At 37.4% G+C, this 24,520-nt stretch overlaps 1 pseudogene; it reads left to right on the forward strand.

Annotated features, from left to right (window-relative positions):
* Positions 1 to 321: 321 nt before the first annotated feature.
* On the forward strand, positions 322 to 8,772 carry LOC116747143 (annotated as a pseudogene).
* The last annotated feature ends 15,748 nt before the right edge of the window (positions 8,773 to 24,520 follow it).

The following is a 24,520-nucleotide window of genomic DNA, read 5'->3' on the forward strand; positions in this document are numbered from 1 at the left end:
GGGCTTCCCTGGTGGCGCAGTGGTTGAGAGTCCGCCTGCCGATGCAGGGGACATGGGTTCGTGCCCCCGTCCGGGAAGATCCCACATGCTGCGGAGCGGCTGGGCCCGTGAGCCATGGCCGCTGAGCCTGCGTGTCCGGAGCCTGTGCTCCGCAACGGGAGAGGCCATAACAGTGAGAGGCCCGCGTACCACAAAAAAAAAAAAAAAAAAAAGAATTACTCTGGTTTTCTAGCTTCTGCAATTGGATGGTAGTGCCCATGAGATAGGTAACATTGGAAGAGGAGCACATTTAAAATGAAGATGATGACTCTGCTATCAGACATGTTCGAATTTGAAGTACTCGAAGAACATCAAGTGGAGATGTCCATCAGGCAGTCAGGTATATGAATCTGAAGCTCAGCAGAGAGGATTGGTCTGGAGTTATAGTCTTGGGAGTCACCAGTACATAGGCTGTAATTGTAATCATGAGAATGCCTCTTAGGGAAAGGGTATAGAGTGGGAAATGAGAAAAGGGTCAAGAAAAGATCCCTGAGGAACCCCAGCATATGGAAGAATCCAGCAAAGGGGACTGAGAAGGAGTGACTAGTGGAGTGAGAAGAAAATTAGTAGACAGTGGTACCCCAGGATTCAAGAGAGGAAACTGTTTCAAAAAAGGAATTCAACTGTTAAGGCATCAAGCAAGAAGACAACAGAAATGTGTCCACTGGATTTGGCACATGGAGGTCTTCAGTGCCCTTGACAAGAGTAGTTTCAGTGGTGTGATAGAGATTCCATTTCAGATAGAGAAGCCATTTCAGAGTACACTGAAGAGTGAATGGGAGATTAAGAAGAGGAGTCAATGAGAATAGATAATTCTTTAGAAAAATTTTACTCTCAAGAGGCATTGAGAAATTGAGTGGTAGGTGGAGAGGAATATGGATCAAGTGAGGGCTTTTCAAAGATGAGTGATACTAGAGCAGGCTTAGATGCTACTATGATCTATTAGAATGATCTATAAAGAGAGATAAGGATGTAGGCAAAGTATCTGAAGATACTGGACAGGAATGGATGCAGAGTACAGGTGGAGAAGTGACCTTAAACAGCAGGCACTCATAATGTATAAACTCATTCTTAGGCACAGGCCTTATTGATAGAATGTCTCACCGTCTGTGGATAGGCGGAACATCAGGACATGAAAATATTGTAACATTTAGACTCTTCTGGTGTTTTTTAAACCAGTATTCATTAATAAACATTAACAAAACAGTTGTGTCACCTTCAGAACAGGGAAATCCTCAAAACAACAAGGGACTTATTTGTCTTTCATTTAACAACTATTTTTTGAGTAAACTGTGCCATGCAATGATCTAAATGCTGGAAATAAAATAGTGAACAAGTCATACCTGATTATTTCTCTTATAGAGCTTAAAGTGTACTGGGAGAGAAGTATATTAAACAAATAATTGTAATACGGTGTGATAAGGGCTATGATGGGAGAAGTACTCTGTCAACACTTTACCTTATCTGGGAGTGGAGGAGTTAGGGTCAGAGGACTTCTAGAAACAGATATTAAGTTGGTATCTGAAAGATAAATAGGAGTTATCCAGAAGAATGGGGTCAAGAAATAGGGTGTGAGGAAGAGTTCCAGGCAGAGGTAACCGTATACATGAAGACCTTGACACCAAGGGAGTGTGATGCAGTTGAAGAACATAAGGTCAGTGTGACTGGACTGCAGAGAGTGGGAGGCAAAATGGTGGAAGAGGAAGCTGGAGAGGTAGCAGGGACCAGATTACACAGGGCCTTATATACTGTGTTTCGGATTCTGGTATTTATCTCAAGACCCAGGGGAAGACATAGCAGGGATTTAGGCAGGGAAATGAGCCTGACAGGATTTACATTTTGAAAACATTCTAGCTGCACTTCTGAGAATTGATTGGAGGGGGCAAGAGTGGAGGGATGACTAAAAGAGTTGAGAGGCTATTGCAGTTGTTTGGATGAGAATCATGGTGACATTTGCTAGGATAGTAGGGGTAGAGATGGAGAGAAGTAGAAGTATTTTAGAAGTATTTGCAAATTAACAGCTCTTGGTAAAGAATTGGATGTGGAGAATGAGGGAGAAGAACGTGTCAATGATTCCTAGGTTTTTGGCTTGAACAACTGGTTGGATGAGGCAATGGCAGCTTTTACTGGGACAGAGAAGAAAGGCAGAAGAGGAGGCTGCAGATGATCAAAGTTTGGTTTTTTAGAAGAACTAACTCACTATCATCATTCTCTTACCAGATGCATCTGGTAAGACTCCAATCAAATATAATTCCAAGAGTATCTGAAAAGCTCTAGTATTACTTTTATCTTCTTAATATCTTGAGTGCCTATGGATGGCTGAAGGGTTTAGCTTATGTTTTTTTGCCTTACTGTGTTTGACCTTCATAATTCATTTAATTATACTTCTTTTTCTGACCTCATTATTGCTTTTTCTGAACCACTTCTACCAAACTAGACCAATGGTGCATTTATGTTCATGCTGAGTTCAACTCTTAGTAGGGACATGAATTTATAGTAGGGACGCTGTAGATGTATGCTTCTTATATTTTTAATATGGATTTTTTCAAACGTATTTACCTAAGTAGATAGTAATAGATTAACATATTCTCACCAACTAACTTCAATAATTATCAATTTATAGTCAATTGTATTTAATCCATCCAAACAGGATGGACTTTAAAGAAATCACTATTATTCATAAAACAATTAACAATATTTCTTAACATTATATTTCCACTTAGTGTTCTAATTTTCCTGAATGCCTAATTTTCCTTTTACAGTTTCTTTGAAACGGGATTCAAATAAGTCCATACATTGTATTTTGTGGATGTCTCTTAAGTCTCTCAATTCATTGGTTCCCTGTCTCTGTTTTTATTTTTAAATTATTATTTCAATTTATTTGTTGAAGAAAACAGGTTGTTTATCCTGTAAAGTTTCTCACATTTTGGATTTTGCTGATCACATCTCTGACGTGTTGGTTAACGTATTCTTTTGTTCCTTATACTTCCTGTAAACTGGTAGATCTAGAGCCTTGATCTGATTCAAGATTGATTTTTTTGGGCAGTAATATTTTTTTTTTAGTAATATTTCATAAATGTTGTGTGTATTTCCATCAAGAGGTACAGAATATCTGGCTGAATCTCTTCTTTGTGATATTAGCAGTCATTGATAGTCATTACCTAGATTCATTATTTCATTAGGGGTTTATAAGATGGTGATATTCCAATTCTATAATTCTTCCTTCATTTACTAGTTGCAATATGTCTATAAAGGAAAAATTCCTCTCGAAAGCTATTTCATCACTCTGAGGGACAGCTTGGATTCCCTTAGCACCATCCTCCAAAGGTGACCAATGAATATATTTTTCAGAGTCATTATTACTCATGGGTTTTTAACATTTTTGATGTGTTTCAATTCATAAGTTCATTGCAGTTATTATTCTTAATGATATTCAAATTGGCATTGTAGCCCTTCTCAAGTTGGTTCCTGAGTGCTTTTGACACTACCCCAATCATCTTTGATAGCTTTCTTGCTTTCTGATATGATAATTAATAAAACCATATGAATAAATAATTTTAAATATTTATGACATGTTAAGTGCATGATTGTGGCTCTAAATTACCATTTAGTTATGCTTTGTATAACAGGATATAAACACTACCCTCATCTCCAGTCTACGGAATGCTAAGTTGACACACAAGACAGTCAAAGCTTCCTTTCATTCAATATCTGACTAATTTATGGCTTTACAGAAAAATAAACAGCCAGCACATGATTTCATCTCCTAAACAAAGCATTTACACTTATCTAAATATGTTTTTTAAATGAGGTGGAATTTCTTCCTTCTTAAAAATATGTTTCTGGAACTACTAAAAAATTTGCGTTTTCTAAATAGCTGATAAAAAACATCCCTCCATATTGTTGAAGAAGGGAGGCACTGGGACCACCAGTAAGACTTGGTTTAAGTATGCCAGTCAGACTTGACTTCTTTCCATCCTGCTGCATCAGAGGCCATGCTCTCCTTTTTAGTTTCTTCTTTTTTGCAGCCTTTAGTGTCTTGGTTAGCCACCCCAGTCCCAGTGGATTTCCCTTTTGCTCCTCCTTTCCCTCTTGTTTGCACATTTTTCCTGAAGGTTTATTCTTTCTTGTTGCCTTTTGTTTCTGGCTTAGTCTCAACTTTGGAAGGAACAGGTTTGGCTACAACCTGTGAATCTCCTCTTGGGCTCTTTCTTTACTGCCTCTTTAGCTGAATTGACCTTCTTCTTAGAAATCTTGGTGGTGGCTTCAGTGAGGAAGATGCGTGCCTGGGTGCCTAGGAGTCTTCACAAAGCTGGGCTACTTTGCTGCTGCCAATCCCATAGCCTGAACTCCTGGGGCCCAAGATGGGAGTGGATCAGATGTCTGCCCATTATTTTGATTTAATATCAGGAATCTCTCTCTCTCTCTCTCTCTCTCTCTCTCATCATCCTCTATCACTATCATCTGTGTACTCATCCCTCTCTCTCCCTTTTTAGGTAAATGGTAGCATACTATACGTGCTTTTCTCCACCTTGTCTTTTTCACCTTAACAATATACCAGGAGATCATTCCAAAGTAGTATACAGAGTATATATTCCTCATTCTTTTTACAGCTACATAATACTCCTAAATGGGGATGTATTGCAATTGATTCAAAGAGTCCTTTATTGATGGACATTTGTTTTTTTTAACCATCTGCTATTACATACAGAACTGCAGTGAATAATCTACTGCATATGCTTTACTGTTATTTTTGCCAATGTATCCTTGGGATACATTCCTAGAAGTGGGATTACAGGGTCAAAGGGAAAAAGCTTTATGTAATTTTGCAAGATTCGACAACTTCCCCTCCATTGGGGTGGTACTATTTTACATTCCCACCATCAAAGCATGAGAATGTCTGTTCACAGCCTCACCAAAGACTATGTGGTCAAACCTTTGACTTTTTGCCAATCTGATAAGTGAGAAATTATATCTTATTTTAGTTTTAATTTAGACTTCTCTTATGAGTAAGGTTGAATATTATTTCATATATTTAAGAGAACTGTCTTGACAGTTTAAAAAACATGTTCAATGTGTTTCAATCTGTTATAGTCTTTTTTTTTGGTATACTCTTTTTTTATGCTCAAGTTCTATCTTAGGCCAGTGGAAGACTCTTCAGGCTATCTCCTGTGTCCTTTTGACATGACCTCAGCATTCCTTTATTTTTTTACCCTAGTAATCTTTGACCGCTTCTTTGCTAAATGATATGACAAGATATTCTAGACTTATCTTGTACATTAAGTGCCTGAGAATTGGCATCAGCCATTTCTCTAAGCTGCTGGAGGAATAATAATTCTATTTGCTAAGCCTCATATCCACATGCACATTCATAGCACTTATCATCACCTGACATTACAGTGTGTATTGTCTGATTCTTCCTCTATATTCTAAGAATTTAGAATGTAAGCTACATGGAGGGTTAACACTTTTTTTTGTTCACTAATGTATCTCGAACACCTAGAACGAAGCCTGATATACAGAGGTTCTCAAAACCTGCTTCTTTCCATTTATCAGAGGTCATGATTGCAGCCCTCTACATGAGGAGAGATGGGTGATCATCCGGAGACTGAGCCCAGGAGTCACTATCATTCATTCGTTCATTCCCATGTACTGAATGGCTGGTATGTAACAGACAGTGTTCTAGGCAAGTTGGTAATGTTTGCGTTAGGCCTGAGGCTCAGGCAAAACCTCTAGCCACACTGATCAGGCAGAAATGATTCCTCTTCAATGTCAAACTTGAGCTAAACTAATAGGGTCAAGTAACCACCTGAAATAAAAGGAAATGGTGGATGGGACTTCCCTGATGGTGCAGTGGTTAAGAATCCACCTGCCAATGCAGGGGACATGGGTTCATTCCCTGGTCTGGGAAGATCCCACATGCCACGGAGCAACTAAGCCCATGTGCCACAACTACTGAGCCTGTGCTCTAGAGCCCACGAGCCACAACTACAGAAGCCTACAACAAGAGAAACCACCACAATGAGAAGCCCATGCACCGCAATGAAGAGTAGCCCCTGCTTACTGCTACTAAAGAAAGCCCACATACAGCAACGGAGACCCAACGCAGCCAAAAATTAAATAAATAAATAAATAAATCTTAAAAAAAGGACACGGTGGGAGTATTTTCTTCCCTCAGGACTCCTCCTTCATGCAATGAAGACATGGCACCAAAGCTTCATACATTAAGCAAATATATGTATATTTTACTTATTGTTTACATTTCCAGATGCTGTCTATGATAGCTGTATTCTATGTAGTTTACATCAAACTCATCTCTTTTATGTGAGAGGGAAATCAGAGTAGGCCAGGACTAATATTTTTTGAAGTCTTATTGTGTGCCAGACATTTAAAAATAGATTTTCTCACTATATTTTGTATTATAGTCTCCTGGAAGATAAAGTAAGGAGGAAAAGAAAGCACATTTTTAAAAGACTTTATTTTTTTTAGATCAGTTACAGTACTTTTTTTTTTTTAAAAAAAGGAAATAGTATAAGGATTTTCTATTCTTTTCCTAGCTCCAGGAGGTAATTCATCTTACAACACAGAAGAGTCAACAGGTACCATTTGCAAAGGATTTCCCATTTATTCCTCACACCACTGTGGTAAAGTGAGGGATTTTGTCACATCCACTGAGAAGACTGAGGCTCAGAGAGGTGATAATATATAAAACTCTATCAGTCATTTCTAGATTAGAGCAGTGGTTCTCAAACTGTCTTGTGTCATCTGTATAATGTGTAAACACTAATTACTGGGCCCCATCTGGGTGAGGCCCAAGAATATGCACTTCCAGCAAGTTCCCAGGTGATGCTGATGCTGCTGGTCCAGGGACCACAGTTGGAGAACTACTGATGTGAATAACAAACAAAAATGACATTTACTTTTTACGAGGATCTAGAGAATCACTGCGAGCTGAGAGGGCTGTTGGAGGTACATGCCTGGGGTCAAAGCAAAGAGGATACAGAGTGCAGTGTGCCCAGGCCCATGCTTTGCGCCATTGACTCAGACAGTGGCTGACACTATGTCACTCTCCTAAAGTGTGAGGGGACCAGTCACTGGTCCACAGAACTGTTCATGTGGCATTGTGATTTCATCATGTCTCCCGCCCTGGGGAGCCCTGTGGTTGAGGGATTAAGCACCAGCCTCCCAAAAATCTCCCTTGATCTTAAGAGCTATTCAGGTTACTTCTTATTAAATCCCTAATTCAGACCAGGCTATGGGAAGTTAGGAGAGGTGAAGTAAATCAGGGACACTGTCTTGTAAATGCCTGCTCAGTAGTGAAACCTGGAATTACAATAAAGCTTTCTCACTGTGTCCCTGAAACTACCAGAGCTCTGAATGCTCTAATCTCCCTGTGCAGTCGATGGTGGCCAGGATATTACTTTTTGATCATTTTTTATAGTGAGCTGTATTACTTGTAAGTGATTCTATTACCGAAAAATTTAAAACGTCCTATGGCAAATAACAAAAGCAATAACATCCCAGCAAAGCTTGTCTGAAATGGTTAGAGTAAATATTTGCAAATTAGGGCTAATTCTCATGATATATGAAAGCATTCTCAGCAACCAGTATAGAGAGATGGACAAATGATGCTGTGGTAAGCAGCCTCTAAGACGGCTCCAATGAGCCGGAGCCTCCCTTCCTGATCGGCGCCGGGAAGCCGGGGACCCCTTCCTGGAGCCCGGAGCCTGCGGCCCGAGCGCCCCCGGGGCCTTATTTGTACGCAGCGCGCCTTTGTACGGAGAGACTCTGGCGGAGGTGCCGAGCGGTTCAGCGAAGCTAGACCCTGCTCCACTCCCAGGAAGAGGAAATTTCCACCCCTGCAGCTGTCTTGTGACTCACGCTGCCACCCCAACCAGTCGGAAAGAGTGGGAGTATTGAGTGTGTACTGTACACTGAATGTACAGCAGTGGGTTAATCACACAAGCGCATCATACACGAAAACGCACTTGTATTTGAACAGTGAAAAGACCCTTAAACAAAGGTTTGATCTTGCCCTTTTACCCAGGCTTTTATGGGTTCCTGGCTGCACTCTTCTCATTCACAATGTGGGCTATGTTTCAGAATCTGAACCATGAGGTTCCAAAATATCGTGACCAGATAGTCCAGGACTTATGGTTTTTCCAAAGTCAGTGACTGCGTTGTAATATTCATTCAATCTGTCTGATCCAGATTCCTATAAAGGGTACATTGAAGACCTAAAGCCATATGACTTAGAAGAACAGAAGAATCTCACAGTCTGTCCTGATGAAGTGCCTTTTGAACAGAGAAGTCCAATTTATGTTGCATGTCAGTTTTTTACTGTCTTACTTCAAGCATGTGGTGGTGTGGATGATCCTGAGTTTGGTTATACCAGAGGAAAGCCTTGTATTCATGTGAAAACAGAGTAATTGAATTAAAGCCTTAAGGAGAACCAACTATAGAATGTATTTCGAAGGATGAAAGCACAGCTACTCTATCAACTTATCCTCCCAATGGAATTATAGGAATAAAATATTTTCCATATTATGAGAAAAAACTGCATGTGAGGTATCTACTGCCATTAGTTGACATCTAGGTCACCTTTGACCCTGCAGTACCGTAAAAGAAGTAACAGTCAAGTGAAAGGTAGATGGATTACCCAATTGAAAACACCAGGATGTTCTTGACAAGTTCTTAGGACGAGTTGTGTTCAAAATCACAGTGTGTGCATAGTAATGAGTTAGGATATCTCCACAGACTAAATGTTATGTTGTCTGTCTTTATTTTGTATCAGCTGGACCTGCCATTCTAGAATTATGAGACCACCCTGGACAAAGGTAGGGTGGTACATGACACTGGGGTAACATCATAATGTGCTTCTAGATCATAGTGTTCAATGTCCTTTGAAGTAACTGCCTGTTGCCTCTGCTGCCTTTTGAATCAGTGGACAGTCACCAGATAGGGACTGTGAACGCTTGATTTGAAACATGTAGAATGGGGGTCTTGTCCTATTTTGATGTGGTTTAATTGCCAAGTGTATAAACCTTAGTGTGCTGCCCTATATAAATATTTTATAGATTTAACACTGGTTAAGTGTCATATTTTCATGCCAGCAAAGTTTAGGCATAAAATGGTACCTGACCAACATCAAGTGATTTTATAGCTGCAAGAAATGTGATGTATGGAGAAGTTCTGTGAGGAATAAAAAGGAAAATAAAAGTGAGTTTGGAAGGTTTTCTTGGTGTTTGTGTAAAATTATTTTTTACATGTTGAATTAGTCTATGGATCTTTTTGATTAAGAGCACAAACTTTTTGTTGTAAAACATGCAAAAAATGTAGTGATGGGATTGTTTTTAGTGGTGGAACTAAATCTCTTATACATTATTTTAGGCCATAGATGAAACAGCATTTTTAGGGTAGCCAGTATGAATATGCACCTAATTTTTTATGAAATTAAGTTCATAAGATTTAAATTGTATGATACTTTATGAAATATCTTATTACTGCTTTTATTTAGCAGACTGTGAACCTTAATAAAAAATATAAATTGTTAAGAACCTATTTAAAAATGAGCCCTGAGATGAGAGCAGCTATAAAAAGATCATCATTTTGATTCTGTGTGTCATCTCTTTCTACGGACTTGATATGATTGCTTCTTTCAGTCTAAGTTATTTTTCAAAAAGCAAACCTGTGTTTTTTTAATTGAGTTATAATTAACATATAATGTTATATTAGTTTCAGGTGTACAACATAGTGATTCAATAGTTTATACATTATGAAGTGATCACCATAATAAGTCCAGTTACCATCAGTCACCATACAAACTTATAACAATATTATTGAATATATTCCCTATGTGTACATTACATCCAGGTGGCTTATTTATTTTATAGCTACAAGTTTGTACCTCTTAATCCCCTTAGTCTCCCACCCTCTTCCCCTCTAGCTTATGTTGTCTGTAGAGGTGAAGCAATATATATCCACTAGTCCAGCACACAGAACCTAGGAAGAAGACATATTAAGGGGCCATGAATGTGAGAAAGAACCACTTACTTAGGTCATCCATTTTCAAAATAAAGCGAGATTTGACAGTGACTCTTTTTTTTTTTTTTTTCCGGTATGCGGGCCTCTCACTGTTGTGGCCTCTCCCATTGCGGAGCACAGGCTCCGGACGCGCAGGCTCAGTGGCCATGGCTCATGGGCCCAGCCGCTCTGCGGCATGTGGGATCTTCCCGGACCGAGGCATGAACCCGTGTCCCCTGCATCGGCAGGCGGACTCTCAACCACTGCGCCACCAGGGAAGCCCAACAGTGACTCTTGATAGAGTCCCATTTCTTAAGTCTGTAATTGAGATAACTAAGTTAGAATATATGGATAGATTAAGTATCCAAGTGAATGAAAAGAAGTAAAGGGAAAATGTGTATATAAATTGTGAAAAAAAGAGATGGCTCCAATGAACCACGCTTCCTAGTATTCATGCACGTGCATGCGTAATCCTTGTACTTGAGTGTGGGCTGGGTTAAGAGAGAGAAATAGTGAAGCCTTGAATTACTCTAAAGCTTTGTCCTTTGTGTCCTGAAGCTGCCTGGGCTCTGAGTGCTCTAATCTCTCTAGGGGCTGGCACTGGATGCTCCCCAGGGTATTGCTCAATTTCTATTACAATGGACTGTATTATTTATTTATTTATAAATATACATAATATTTACCATTATAATCTTTTTAAAGTGCACAGTTCAGTGGTACAGTGCATTCAAATTGTTGTACAACCATCACCACCGTCCATCTCCAGAACTCTTTTCATCTTGTTCCATGCTCATTAAACATTAATTTCCAGTTCCATCAGCCCCTGGTAACCACTATTCTACTTTCTGTCTCTATGAATTTGACTACTCCAGGTGCCTCATGGAAGTGTAATCATACAGTATTTAGGGTGTGTGTGTGTGTGTGTGTGTGTCTTCTTTCATTTGGCATGTATCAGAATTTCATTTCTTTTTAAGGCTGAATAATATTCCACTGTATGATAGTCATCCATTGGTGGACATTTGGGTTGTTTCCATCTTTTGGCTTCTGCTATTAAAGAAAACCAGAGCTGTATAGTAGTTAAAGTATTAAGAACAGATTTTATACAGGAACTATTGTAATAAGAGTAAAGAAACCTCAGATTATAACTGAGCTCAGTTCTGAGTACATCATGGACAAATACAGGTTCATAGCCTAGGAGCAGAGTGGGGAGTCAGTGGATGGAAAATTGAAGCAGGGGAGGAATTCTGGTTAAACCAACCTGACCAGGATTCTTGCTGAAGGCAGGCCATGGTGATCAGATATTGGGAGTGGGGATTCTTGCTAAGTAGACTTAGCAGGATTTTTGTCAAAATTGGGCTATGCAAGGATGAACACAAGAGTCCAAAGGTTGAGACCTAGTTGAGAAAAAGGTTCAGAGGAACCCGACTAAAATTTGGTGAAGGAGAAAGTCTTATCAGTGTGAATAATACTGCTATGAATATTGGTGCACAAATATTTGTTTGAATCCCTGCTTTCACTACTTTTGGGTATATACCTATAAGTGGGATTGCTAGATCATATTGTAATTCTATTTTTAATTTTTTGAGGAACCTCCATACTGTTTGTCACAGCAGCTGTACCATTTTACACTCCCACCAGCAATGCACAAAATTCTAATATCTCCACATTCTCACCAACACTTGTTATTTTCTGCTTTAAAAAAATATAATAGCCATCCTAATGGGTGTGACTTCTATTTATTTTAAAAATAAACTTTATTTTGAACAATTTTATATATAACTGTATAATTTTAGTCAATAATATTGAAAAATGTAAAATACTTTGTATGGCAGGAAAAAAGAGTTATGTGAAAAGTAGAGAGAAAATATTTGCAAACTCCATGGGGTTTATATTTCTGCTATGTTAGGCAGACTTACTAACCAACAGGTCAATGATGTCAACAGAAAATTCACTAGAGGACCAATATTTGTGGCTAATAAACATTAGCAAATAATAGAAGTCATATTAGTGAAATAAGCAAGTTGCAGAATTATATGTATAACATGATTATAATTTTGAAGAATATGTGCATTTTAGTATATTTTATGTAAATATCTGATTATATGTAATTATACATTAATAAATTACATACAGAGAAACACACCTGAAGAATAGACATCTGTCTATTTTCAGTGAATATCTTTGGGTCAAGGACTGAGGGTCAGGACTTCCCTGGTGGTCCAGTGGCTAAAAATCCACGCTCCCAATGCAGGGGTCTGGGTTTGATCTCTGGTCAGGGAACTAGATCCCACATGCCACCACAACTAAGACCCGACACAGCCAAATAAATAAATAAATATTAACAAAAAAGGACTGAGGGTCAGGCAGATGGGATTATAAGATAATTTCAATTTACACATATACATATTTGCCTTGTTTGAAATTTATACTCAGGACAATTTATTAAGATAAAAATTACTAAAGAGCAAAAATATGTGACCCAACTGATGAAAATTATGTACTCATATGTTATGTTTTGGAAATGTGCTCACAATATACTTGTTTGTTGAGAAAAGAGTAGGTTAAAGCAACTGATTTGACAGTGTATCTGTGTATGTGTCTGTTTCTATGTCTCAAACGTCTTCACACATGCAGCTTTCTCTTCAACTCAGGCAGGAGGTTGATGTCTAGTTTTAGGGCTTAGAGACCGCTGAATGTCTTATATTCAGAGAGATTGCTGCCAGCGGGTGGTAAATTCTGCAAAGACCTGGCTGTGAGGCCAAGGCCAAGTCCCTTCTCCTTCTCTCCTCCACTTGCAAAGCCTCTGGTACCGAGACCTTCAGAATTGCAACTCTAATTCTGATCCCTAGGCAGCATCTGTCTTCATATTTTTCTCTTTTCTAATGAAAAGTCATTTTTTTAGAGTAAACAAAATGTTATTTTTAAAGTTGCTTGTTAAGCAGTACATATACTTATTGTATATGTGCTTGAAATTGTGCTTGAAAGATTTTTTTTATATAAAAAGACTAAAAGCATATCTATTTAGTTTCATATATGCGTTATTCATAGATCTATCAACCTCTCTCTTGCCCCGCCCCTTCCCCCACCCCCAGTTTTCATCAAGGTCTGCTGACCTGTCCACACTGTAGAGAAGGCCCCCTGGAAAAAGCAGGTGGTTTAAGCCCCCAAGTATCATACCACTGTAATGGCTTCCCAAACCTTCCACCTGCCTCTCTCCAGGCCACTTTACACACAGCTGCCCATAGTAGTTTCCCTAAAGTGGACCCTGATATAATTACACAAACACTCTCAGAAGCAATCCACTACCTACCAAGAGAACTTCAAACTCCTTTCCCCAGCTTGCATTCTCTATCCCATGGATCCAGACTACGTTTCCAGTTTTGTCTCCCAAGTGCTCTGTGTTCTGGGCAACCTGCACTGTGGGCTACTCCCTACAGTACTCCTGTGTTTGCTGTGTATCTCTTGAACTGGGTGGGGATCGATTTGCACAGACCTTGGCTCTCGCACCTACATGGTGGCATTACATACTTTGATCAACACTTTGGGGGAGAATTGTTATCCTCATTTTAAAGTTGTGGAAACTGAGTCTTGGGGAGAGTGAGAACCAGCCTTGTCTTTGGGAAAGATACTTGATTTACAGAAGTAAGATACCCACTGATAGCTTGGTAGTGATAATGAACTGTATTATTTTGCTCTATAACAAAGAGGAATGGATATGGTGCTAGTAAGTGCCTGATATGGGTAATATTAATTATATTTTTTCCTAGAATTTAAGTGATACCTCTTTTTTTCTTTTGTAGAGCATTTGGAAAATACATTAAAACAGAGAATAGGAATAAACACCCTGAATCCTACACCCTGAACAACCCATCCCTTTCTAGGATTTGCTGACATCTAGTGGTAGAGCCAAGAATATCAAGTGACCTATAAATGAAGATAGGTCGAGATGGGGTAAAAACATTTCCAGGTTTCCTGAATTCAGTCTGGGTTCTTACCCTGACTTGACATGCACAACTTCCCAATTTTACCACATTTACCCTTTTAGATGATGGAATTCCAGGGATCAAGATTGACTATGTTATAGTTGCTTGGAAGTGACACATGCATATGGGTGCCAGTTCAACTTCTTTTGATGAGATGAGGAAAGGGAGATAAAAACCCCTACCTTGTGTTAAAGGGCTGAAGTGTAGGACTGACATCATTAGGTTTCCAATGCAGTGATATATAGACAGAAAAGCACAGGCTTCGAAATCACAGATGGAAGTGGGGAATGCAGGTAAGGGATCAAATATTTTAGGAGCACTTTATGTTAGACAGTGTGGTAAAATTATTTGTATTAGAGTTTAATAATGTCTAGGACACATTTTGTAATCTCTAGGGTGACCACTGAAATAATAGTAAAAAATGTATAATTAACAAGGTAATAGAGAGGGAAAATAGAATTTAAAAATATTAAGCAATCCAAAAAAGGGCAAGAGAAAAGAGAAAGAACAATATAGAACAGGCAGAACAAATACAGTAGAAATCAAATAGTAAGATGGTAGATTTAAGCCCAAATATACCACAAATTTACAGGTGAACAGCCTAAACATTCAAATCAAAAGACAAAACTTGTCAGACTGGATTAAAAAAATAACTATTTGCTGCTTAGAAAAGATTCACCTTCAATACGAAGCCACAGAAGTTTGAAAGTAAAAGGATGGAAAAAGATATACCATGCAAATATTAACAAAAGAAATCTGATGTAGCCATGGCAACATCAGATAAAGTAGATTTTAAAGCAAGGAGTATCAGTAAAGACAAAAAGGGACATTTCACCTTGTTAACATTTTATTTTATATGTATATATATCCATCTAGAATTTTCCTTGTATGTTTGTATATATGTGTATATACATATGTATTTGAATAAAAAACCCATGATATACATATCTTGTTACCTATTTTTACTTAAAAATAATGTATATCGGGCTTCCCTGGTGGCGCAGTGGTTGAGAGTCCGCCTGCCAGTGCAGGGAACACGGGTTCATGCCCCGGTCCGAGAAGATCCCACATGCCGCGGAGCGGCTGAGTCCATGAGCCATGGCCACTGAGCCTGCGCGTCCGGAGCCTGTGCTCCGCAACGGGAGAGGCCACAACAGTGAGAGGCCCGCGTACCGCAAAAAAAAAAAAAAAATAATAATAATGTATATCATAAATATATTTCCATTGAAAAATTTTAGTTCTGTTATAGTTTTTAAAGACTACACTGTACTCTATTATATGAAAGTATCATGATTTCTTTAACCTATCCCCTACTGGATATTCAAGTTGTTTAGCATTATAGAATTATAAATAACTATGCAATGAGCATCTTTATGAATACATGTTTGTGCATTTTTTTTCTCATTTCTTTGGGATGCTTTCCCAGAAATTAAATTCTTGGGTTCAAAGGTATACACATTTTAAAAACTTTCTAATACACATATTCATTCAAAAAATTGTACTAGTTTATACTCTAGACAATTATGCAAAGGAGTATTCATTTGTCTACCTGTATACAAATACAGAGAATTATAATTCTGGTGAGAAAACATAATATTTCACTGTTGTTTGAATTTGCAGAATTTGATCACTGGTGAGGTTGACTATTTTTTTTTAAAGTAAGCTTTAGGAGATGTAACAGACAGAAAAGTGCACAAACCATGAATGTACACCTTGATAAAATTTCACAAAATGAAGATATTTGTGTGGCCAGAACCCAGATCAGGAAAGAGAACATTACCAGCACCCTGGAAGCCCCAATGTTATCCCCCTCTAGTTACTAAACCCTCTCTCCCTACCAAGAATAACCATTATTCAGACTTCTAAAAACATAGAGTAGTTTTGCCTGTTTTTGAATTTTATCTAAATAGAATCATCCACTCCATGCTATGTTGTGTCTGCCTTCTTTCACTCAACTTTATATTTGTGAGATTCATCCATGTGGTTGCATACAGTTTCAATTTGTTCATTATCATTATTGTATAGTTCCATGGCAGAAATGTCATGGGAGATTTTGAACAGACTTCTCTCAGTATAAAATCAGACAAAAATCAATAAGAATACAAAATATTTGAATAGCACAATTAATAATCTTAACATAATCAACAAATATAGAACCCCATACTCTAATACAGCAGAATACACTTTCTTTCTAGGTACAGATGGAACATCTACAAAATCTGGCTATGTGAAGGACATAAAAAAAGTCCTGACAAACTCTAAAGATTGAAATAACACAAAGTATGTTCTCTGACCATTGTGAAATTAAGCTAGAAATTAATTAAAAATGAATTGGGAATTGTTACATGTTTTGAAATTAGGTAATACATTTCTAAATAACCTATGTGTGTGTCAAAGAAGATATAAAAATGGAAACTAGAAAGTATTTTGAACTGAGCATTAATGAAATTGTGACATATTAAAATTTGTGGGGTGCAAAATCTCAGGAGGCCTTTTCTTGGATTAGAAATTGACAAGCTGATTTAAAAATTTATACAGAAAAAACAAAGGACCTAGGATAGCCAAAACAGCTTAGAAAAAGAACAAAATTGGAGATCTCACACTACCTGATTTTGAGACTTAAGTATAGTCATCAAAAGAATGTGGTTTTGGTGAAAGGATAGGTTTATAGATCAAAAAAACTGAATAAAGAGTCCAGAAACAGACCCACACATGTGGTCAGTTGATTTTTAGCAAAGGTTTCAAGGTAATTTAGTGGAAAAAGGGTAGTCTTTTTAACAAATGATGATGAAACAATTGGCAACCCATATGGAAAAAAAAATAAAACTCACACTTTACACAAAAATTAACTCAAAATGTATCATCTACCTAAACGTAAGGGCTAAAACTATAAAATGTCTAGAAGAAAATGTAATAGAAAACCTTTGTAATCTTGGGTCAGGTAAAAATTTTCTCTAGGACAAAGAGTACAAACCATAATGAAAAAATAAATTGGATTTATCAAAATTAAAAACTACTGCTGTTTGTAAGATGCCGTTAAGAAAATGAAAAGCCAAATCATAGACTGGGATAAAATATTTTCAAGTCAACATAGCTAATATAATTCTGGCTTGTATCCAGAATATATAAAGAACTCTTACATGTCAATAATAAGAAAAAACAACCCAATTTAAAATTGTGGGCAAAAAATTAGAATAGCCATACCTATTACAATGACTTTAAATAATTGTAATGGAGCAGGACCCTATGGGGCCTCTCCAAGACATGCCCCACACCTCCATATCTTGTTTGTAGAAAAACTTTAGCCTCCTAGGCCTTCCCCAAGTTCCAAAGAATAAATGTAATCAGAAAAGTGAGAAAATTCAGAAACAAAGGAAAACAGTCAAACAAGACAAAATAATAATAGTTTAGCCATTACACAAAGTCAAGGACCTTTAGTTCCTCCTCAAGGAATGTAGATAATATTCTGAGCCACAACCTTTGAGCTGTTTTGCAGATATTGAAACCCCTACCAGGTGGGAGAAAACTGCATGCTGCCTGCAAGCATGTAGACCCCAGATCGGTGGGAACCAGAAGGCTGATGATGTTGACTCCTGATTACCTCACCACCAACCAATAAGAAGAATGTCCACGAGCTGATTGTGCATCCTGCAACCCTCTTCCTCACCCTGTCTTTAAAAATCTTTCCCTGAAATACATCGGGGAGTTTGGGTCTTTTGAGCATTAGCTACCTGGATTCCTTGCTTGGCATCTTGCAATAAACGCTGCATTTTCCTTCACCACAATTGGGAGTGAGTAGATTGACTTTACTGCATGCAGGTGAGCAGACCCAAATTTTGTTCAGTTACAAAATGACAAAACCGAGTACAGGTGAGGATTTGAGCAACTGGAACTGTCACATAATTCTGGTGGGAATGTAAAATAGCACAGCCACTTTGGTAAAACAGTTTTTTAATAGAAAATCAATGATCCCACTCCTAAGTATATACCTAGGGAGGAGTAAACAAAGATTTGTATGAAAACATTTATAGCAGCTTCATTGGTAATGGGCTCAACTTGGAAGCAACTCAAATGTTCATCAACTGGTGAATGGAAAACAGATTGTGCTACATATATACAGTACAATGCTAAGCCACAGAAAAGACTGAACTATTAATACAAGTAACAACATATATAAAGCTCAAAAGCACTACCTTAGAAACTCAGACGCAAAAGGCTTATTTCACTTATATGGCTTTCTGAAGAAAGCAAAACTGCAAGAACAGAAATCAGATCAGTGGTTTCCAGAGGCTGAGGTTGGGGAGAGAGGATTGGCTATAAAGGGCACAAAGGAACTTTTTAGGGTGATGAAAATATTCTATATCTTGATTGTGATGGTAGTTACATGACTGCACACATTTGTCAAAACTCATAAAACTTTACATCTAAAATAACTGAATTTTACTGTGTGTAAATTTTACTTTGATAAACCTGAGCAAACAAACCTGTGAAATTAATAAAGGCTGGAAATAAACCATCAAAACATCTATCTCAAGCAGCTAGGGGAAAAAACTCAATTAAATTAAACTGGGTTAAGCTGGTGATGATATAATTCCTATTTTCTAAAGTTATGTTTTTCCCCTTATGACTGGCATCTGATGATTTAGGCATGTATTGATAATCCTTGCCTAAATCAATTATTTCATTGGGGATCACAAAATGATGATTTTTGAATCCTATCATTCTTATATGCTTATTAGTTAATGTTCTTCTAATCTGAAAGAAAGTGTTTTCCTTCATTAACAGGGCTATTTGGTTACTTGAAATATAGATCTTACTGGAAAGGTAGGCAAATGCTTAATTCCCTTCCTCTAGTGCAAGTGATTTCTCCCAAGAATGCTCTGCCTTAGTTTTGCTCAGTCTTAGTTTTGCTCAGTCTAGCAGCTTTAGAAAATTTAAGAAATTCTGTTTCAGTTCAAACTGTTACTTCAGGTGTTATTTTAAAAAAGAACTGGTTTGACTGGATAGTACTAAATTTATAAATTAATTTGAGGAAAAACATAGTACAGGATAGTATGTACAATAAGATTCTTGCCTTTAACCAATATACCCTCTTATAGATCCAAGTACATATGGGCATTAAATATATGGTAAAAGTTCTACTTCAAAACAGTGGGAGGAAGGATAGATTCTTCAATAGATGCTTTTGGGAAGTTGGATATCCATTTGGAAAAAAAATAATATCAGAGAATTATCTCATGCCAATTATTAAGTTCCAAATGGATTTTTAAAACTTATAATAGTATTATACTATTTTTCATAAACTTTAGCTGGGGAGGAAAAAAATCCATGAATGACTCTCTCACACCACACACAAAAATAAATTCAAAATGGATTAAAAGACTTAAATATAAGATCTGAAACCATAAAACTTCTAGAAGAAAACATAGTCAGTAAGCTCTTTGACATCCATATTAGTAATATTTTTATGGATATGTCTCCTCAGGCAAGGGGAACAAAAGCAAAAATAAACAAATGGGACCAAATCAAATGAAAAAGCTTTCGCAGAGCAAAGGAAACAATCAACAATACGAAAAGGCCACCTACTGAATGGGAGAAGATATTTGCAAATGGTATGTAGACAAGGTGTTCATATCCAAAATTTACAAAGAACCCCTACAACTCAACATCAAACATACAACTCGATTAAAAAATGGGCAGAGGATCTGAATATGCATTTTTTTCCCAAAGAAGACATACAGATGACCAACGGGCACATTAAATGGTGCTCACCATCACTAATCATCAGGGAAATGCAATCAAAACCACAATGAGATATCACCTTATACTCATTAGGATGGTTATTATCAAAAAGAAAGGAAATAACAAGTGTTGAGGAGGATGTGGAGGAAAGGTAACCCTCATGCACTGTTGGTGGGATTGTAAATTGGTGCAGCCACTATGGAAAATATTATGGAGGTTCCTCAAAAAATTAAAAGTAGAACTATCATATGATCCAGCAATTCCACTCCTGGGTATTTATCCAAAGAAAACAAAAACAGTAAAAGATATATGCACCCCTATGTTCATTGCAGCATTAGTTATAGTAGCCAAGATATGGAAGCAACCTAAGTGATGAATGGAAAAAAGAAGATGTGGCATACACACACACACACACACACACACACACACACACACACACATATATATATATATATATATATATGTGATGGAATATTACTCAGTCATTAAAAAGAATGAAATCTTGCCATTTGTGACAACATGGATGGACCTAGAGGGTATTATGCTAAGTGAAATAAGTCAGAGAAAAACAAGTACTGTATGATTTCATTTACATGTAGAATCTGAAAAACTAAACAAATGAACAAACATAAGAAAACAGAAACAAAGTTATAGATACAGAGGTTGTTGCCAGAAGAAAGGAGGGTGGGTGGAGGAAAGTAGGTCAGGGAGATTAAGAGGTAAAAACTTCCAGTAGCAAAATAAATGAGTCACAGTTATGAAATGTACAGTGTGGGGAATATAGTCAATAACTATGTAATTTTTCATTTTTAAAGTTAAAAATTCCATAAATGAAAAAAACAATTCATTTGATCACATCAAAATTGAAAAACTTCAGTACGTGGAAATACAACATAAACAATATCAAAACAAGCTACAAAGTGGGAGAAAATATTTGTAACATAATAAAGAGAGAAACAAGTTCTATCCACACTAAATACAGCTCTTCTGCAAAGACAATAAGGTAAAGAATACAACAGAAAAATAGAAAAAGGATGTGAGCAGGCAATTCATAGAGCTATGTATGTCCAACACACATGTGAACAAATGCACAACCTCACTACTTAAAAGCAAAATGTAATCTACAACACTGCTATACCACTTCTCAGTTTTCTAATTGGCAAAATTTTCAAAGATAAGTTTTGTAGTATTGTTTAATATTATTCAAAATTAAAGAAAACATAAATGTCCATCAGTAGAGGAATAGGTAAATAAACCATGCTATAGCACACTATGGAATACAATACAACAGTTAAAAAGATCCACATTTACTGACATGTAAAGAGCTCTAAGATACATTGATGAGCAAAAACCATCAAGTTGGGCTTCCCTGCTGGCGCAGTGGTTGAGAGTCCGCCTGTCGATGCAGGGGACACGGGTTCGTGCCCCGGTCCGGGAAGATCCCACATGCCGCGGAGCGGCTGGGCCCGTGAGCCACGGCCACTGAGCCTGCGCGTCCGGAGCCTGTGCTCCGCAACGGGAGAGGCCACAGCAGTGAGAGGCCCGCCTACCACAAAAAAAAAAAAAACAAAAAAAAAAAACCATCAAGTTGTGAAACATATGTACAATATGATGCCCCCCAACAGTATTTCTGTAGGTACACATATGTGTACTTAATTCATAGAAAAAGGTCTGTTGTGCTATACCCAAACTAATAAGGCAACCCTCTCTGGGGAAGAAATTGGTGTGTACTGAGGTATAATTTATATGCAATATATCACACGTATCTTAAATGTTCAGTTTTTAGAGTTTTAACAATTGTGTATAACCATGTAACTACCACACAAACCAAGATACAGAATATTTCCATCACGCCAGAAAGATCCCTTGTACCTCTTTCCAGTTAATTTCCCTCTATCTCCCAGACAACCACTTTCTCATTTTTATCATCACAGATTAGTTTTGTTTGTTCTCTGTTTCATATAAATGGAATGTTACAGTACTCCTTTGTGTCTGGCTTCTTTCATTCAGCATACTGCTTTTCAGATTTATCCATCTTGTTGCATGTATCGGTATTTCATTACTTTTTATTACTGAGTGGTATTCTATTGTATATACATACAACAATTTGTTTATCCTTTCTCCTGTCGTTTTCTGTTTTAGCCTATTATGAACTAAGCTAATATAAACATTCATGTGCAAGTCTTTGCGTGGACATATGTTTTCATTTTTCTTTACTAAATACTCAGAAGTGAAACTGTTGGTTTGTAGGGTAAGTGAACATTAAACTTTGTAAGAAACTGCAGAAAAGTTCTCCAAAGTGCTTGTACCATTTTACACCCCTAATGGCAATATATTAGAGTTCTGGTTTCTCCATTCTCACCAACATTTGGTGTTGTTAGTCTTTGGCTTTAGCCGTTCTAGTGGGTGTGTGGTGATATCTCATTGTGGTTTCAATTTGCATTTCCCTGATTACTAAAGATGTTGAGGATTGGGTATCTTCTTTTGTGAAGTGTCCATTTAAGTTTGTGCCCAATTTTACATTGGGTTCTCCTTTCGATTGTTCATTTGTATGTCTTTACATATGCTGGATAAAAGTCCTTTGTCAGATATATGAACTGCATATATAATTTTTTCCAAGTCTGTGGCTTGCATATTCATTTTGTTAATAATGTGTACAGATGAACAGAAAATTTATATTTTGATAAAGTCTACCTTTCTCTTTTATTATTAATGCTTCTTGTATCCTGTCCAAGACATCTTTGCCTACTCCAAGGTAATGAATATGTTCCTCTATGTTTTCTGCTAGAAATCTTACAACTTTGGCTTTTATTTTTAGTGGAAAAGTTTAAAAAGTAAAGCTTTTACTTTTAGCTAGGAACGTGGAAAGAGGCAGTGGTCCCTCTGAAGGAGGCGATGTGGAACAGGCTATCACGTTCATTGGTTATTGGTCTATTCAGGTTTTCTACTTCTTCTTGAGCCAATTTTGATAACTTATATGATCCATTTTGTCTGAAATTCAAATTCAGTGGTAAAAAATTATGATTTGCTTTTAGAGGGAATGAATAGTGGAAATCAAGACTTACTTTAGGAGATGGATCCAAAAAAATATTGCTGTGATTTATGTCAAAGAGTGTTCTGCTTATGTTTTCCTCTAGGAGTTTTATAGTATCCAGTCTTACATTTAGGTCTTTAATCCATTTTGAGTTTATTTTTGTATATGGTGTTAGAGAATGTTCTAATTTCATTCTTTTACATGTAGCTGTCCAGTTTTTCCAGCACCACTTTAAAAAAAATTAGTTAATTAATTAATTTATCTTTGGCTGTGTTGGGTCTGTGTTGCTGTGCGTGGGCTTTCTCTAATTGTGGCGAGCGGGGGCTACTCTTCGTTGTGGTGTGCGGGCTTCTCATTGCAGTGGCTTCTCTTGTTGAGGAGCACGGGCTCTAGGCACGCGGGCTTCAGTAGTTGTGGCTTGAGGGCTCTAGAGTGCAGGCTCAGTAGTTGTGGCACACGGGCTTAGTTGCTCCGCAGCATGTGGGATCTTCTCGAACCAGGGCTCGAACCCGTGTCCCCTGCATTAAAAGGCGGATTCTTAACCACTGTGCCACCAGGCAAGCTCCAGCACCACTTATTGAAGAGACCCATTTATATATTTTAATAAGACATGTATGTGTAATGTATAGAAAAGAATTTAACACAGAAAATTTATAAAAAGGGGAGGTAACTGTGCTTTGATGAGGACAGTGGTGTTAAAGCTGTACTAGTGCTTTTTCTGGGTTTGAATCTTACACTAGAATGTATTCTTGCAGAATTTGCGTGCAATTACAAATAAACAAATAGTTTAATAGAAAATAAGCAAACAGTAAAATACTTTAAGTATCTTTCCATCAGGATACGTAGATCTAAATCTTTTTATCAGCCGTATTGCATAAATTTAACCTAATGTATTTAATGTTTTCCCTATTGATGGACTTTTTATGTTGCTTCGGTTGTTTTAACCTTTGCAAGCACTGCAATAGATATCCTAGTATATGAATCTTTGTGAAACTGTGTAAGTATCAGGCTGGCTAAACTCCTAGGAATAGAATTGCTCAGTCAAAGAATTTGTGGGATATTATATTTATCATATAATAGATTTTGCCAAATAGCTCTCTGTAAAACTGTTGCATCACAGTATCTGCCTCCAACAGAGCGTGGGAGTGCCCATTTCCCCATAAACCAGTCAATAACATTATCAAGTTTCTAAATTTTGGCACTCCTAGATGAAACATGGCAACACATAGTTGTTTCGATCTGCATTTCTTTGAAGTTGAGCTTTTCTTCATATGTTTATCCGTCATTGGTATTTCTTTTCTGCAAACAAATCCATTTGCATCTTTGGCATGTTTTCTATTGGCTTACCATTTTATTAATGATTTGTAAGAGTTTTTAGATTATTACAAATAAGCTGTTTGACATCCTATCCTCATGAGTTTGTGTTTTTAAGTTTACTAAAATTTTAAATGTCTTCATAATCAATTTCTAAATGTTTCCCTCTGATGGGGAACATAAATTGGTCACAGTCGATTGAGTTCTGAAAAGACATTAGTAAGGGTCTAAGGCACTCTGGGCTTCCTGTTTCACCTCCTAGAAGGGCCTCCCCCACACAGGGGCCCCTCAGGCAGGGAGCTTCCTGCTGGGGTGTCAGATTTCAACCTAAGAAAGAGGCTGCCTGAAGGGTCTATATTTAGAGTATGACTCCCCAGCAGGGGCA

The sequence above is a fragment of the Phocoena sinus genome, chromosome X (genome assembly GCF_008692025.1).
Source record: "Phocoena sinus isolate mPhoSin1 chromosome X, mPhoSin1.pri, whole genome shotgun sequence".
Taxonomy (NCBI): Eukaryota; Metazoa; Chordata; class Mammalia; order Artiodactyla; family Phocoenidae; genus Phocoena; species Phocoena sinus.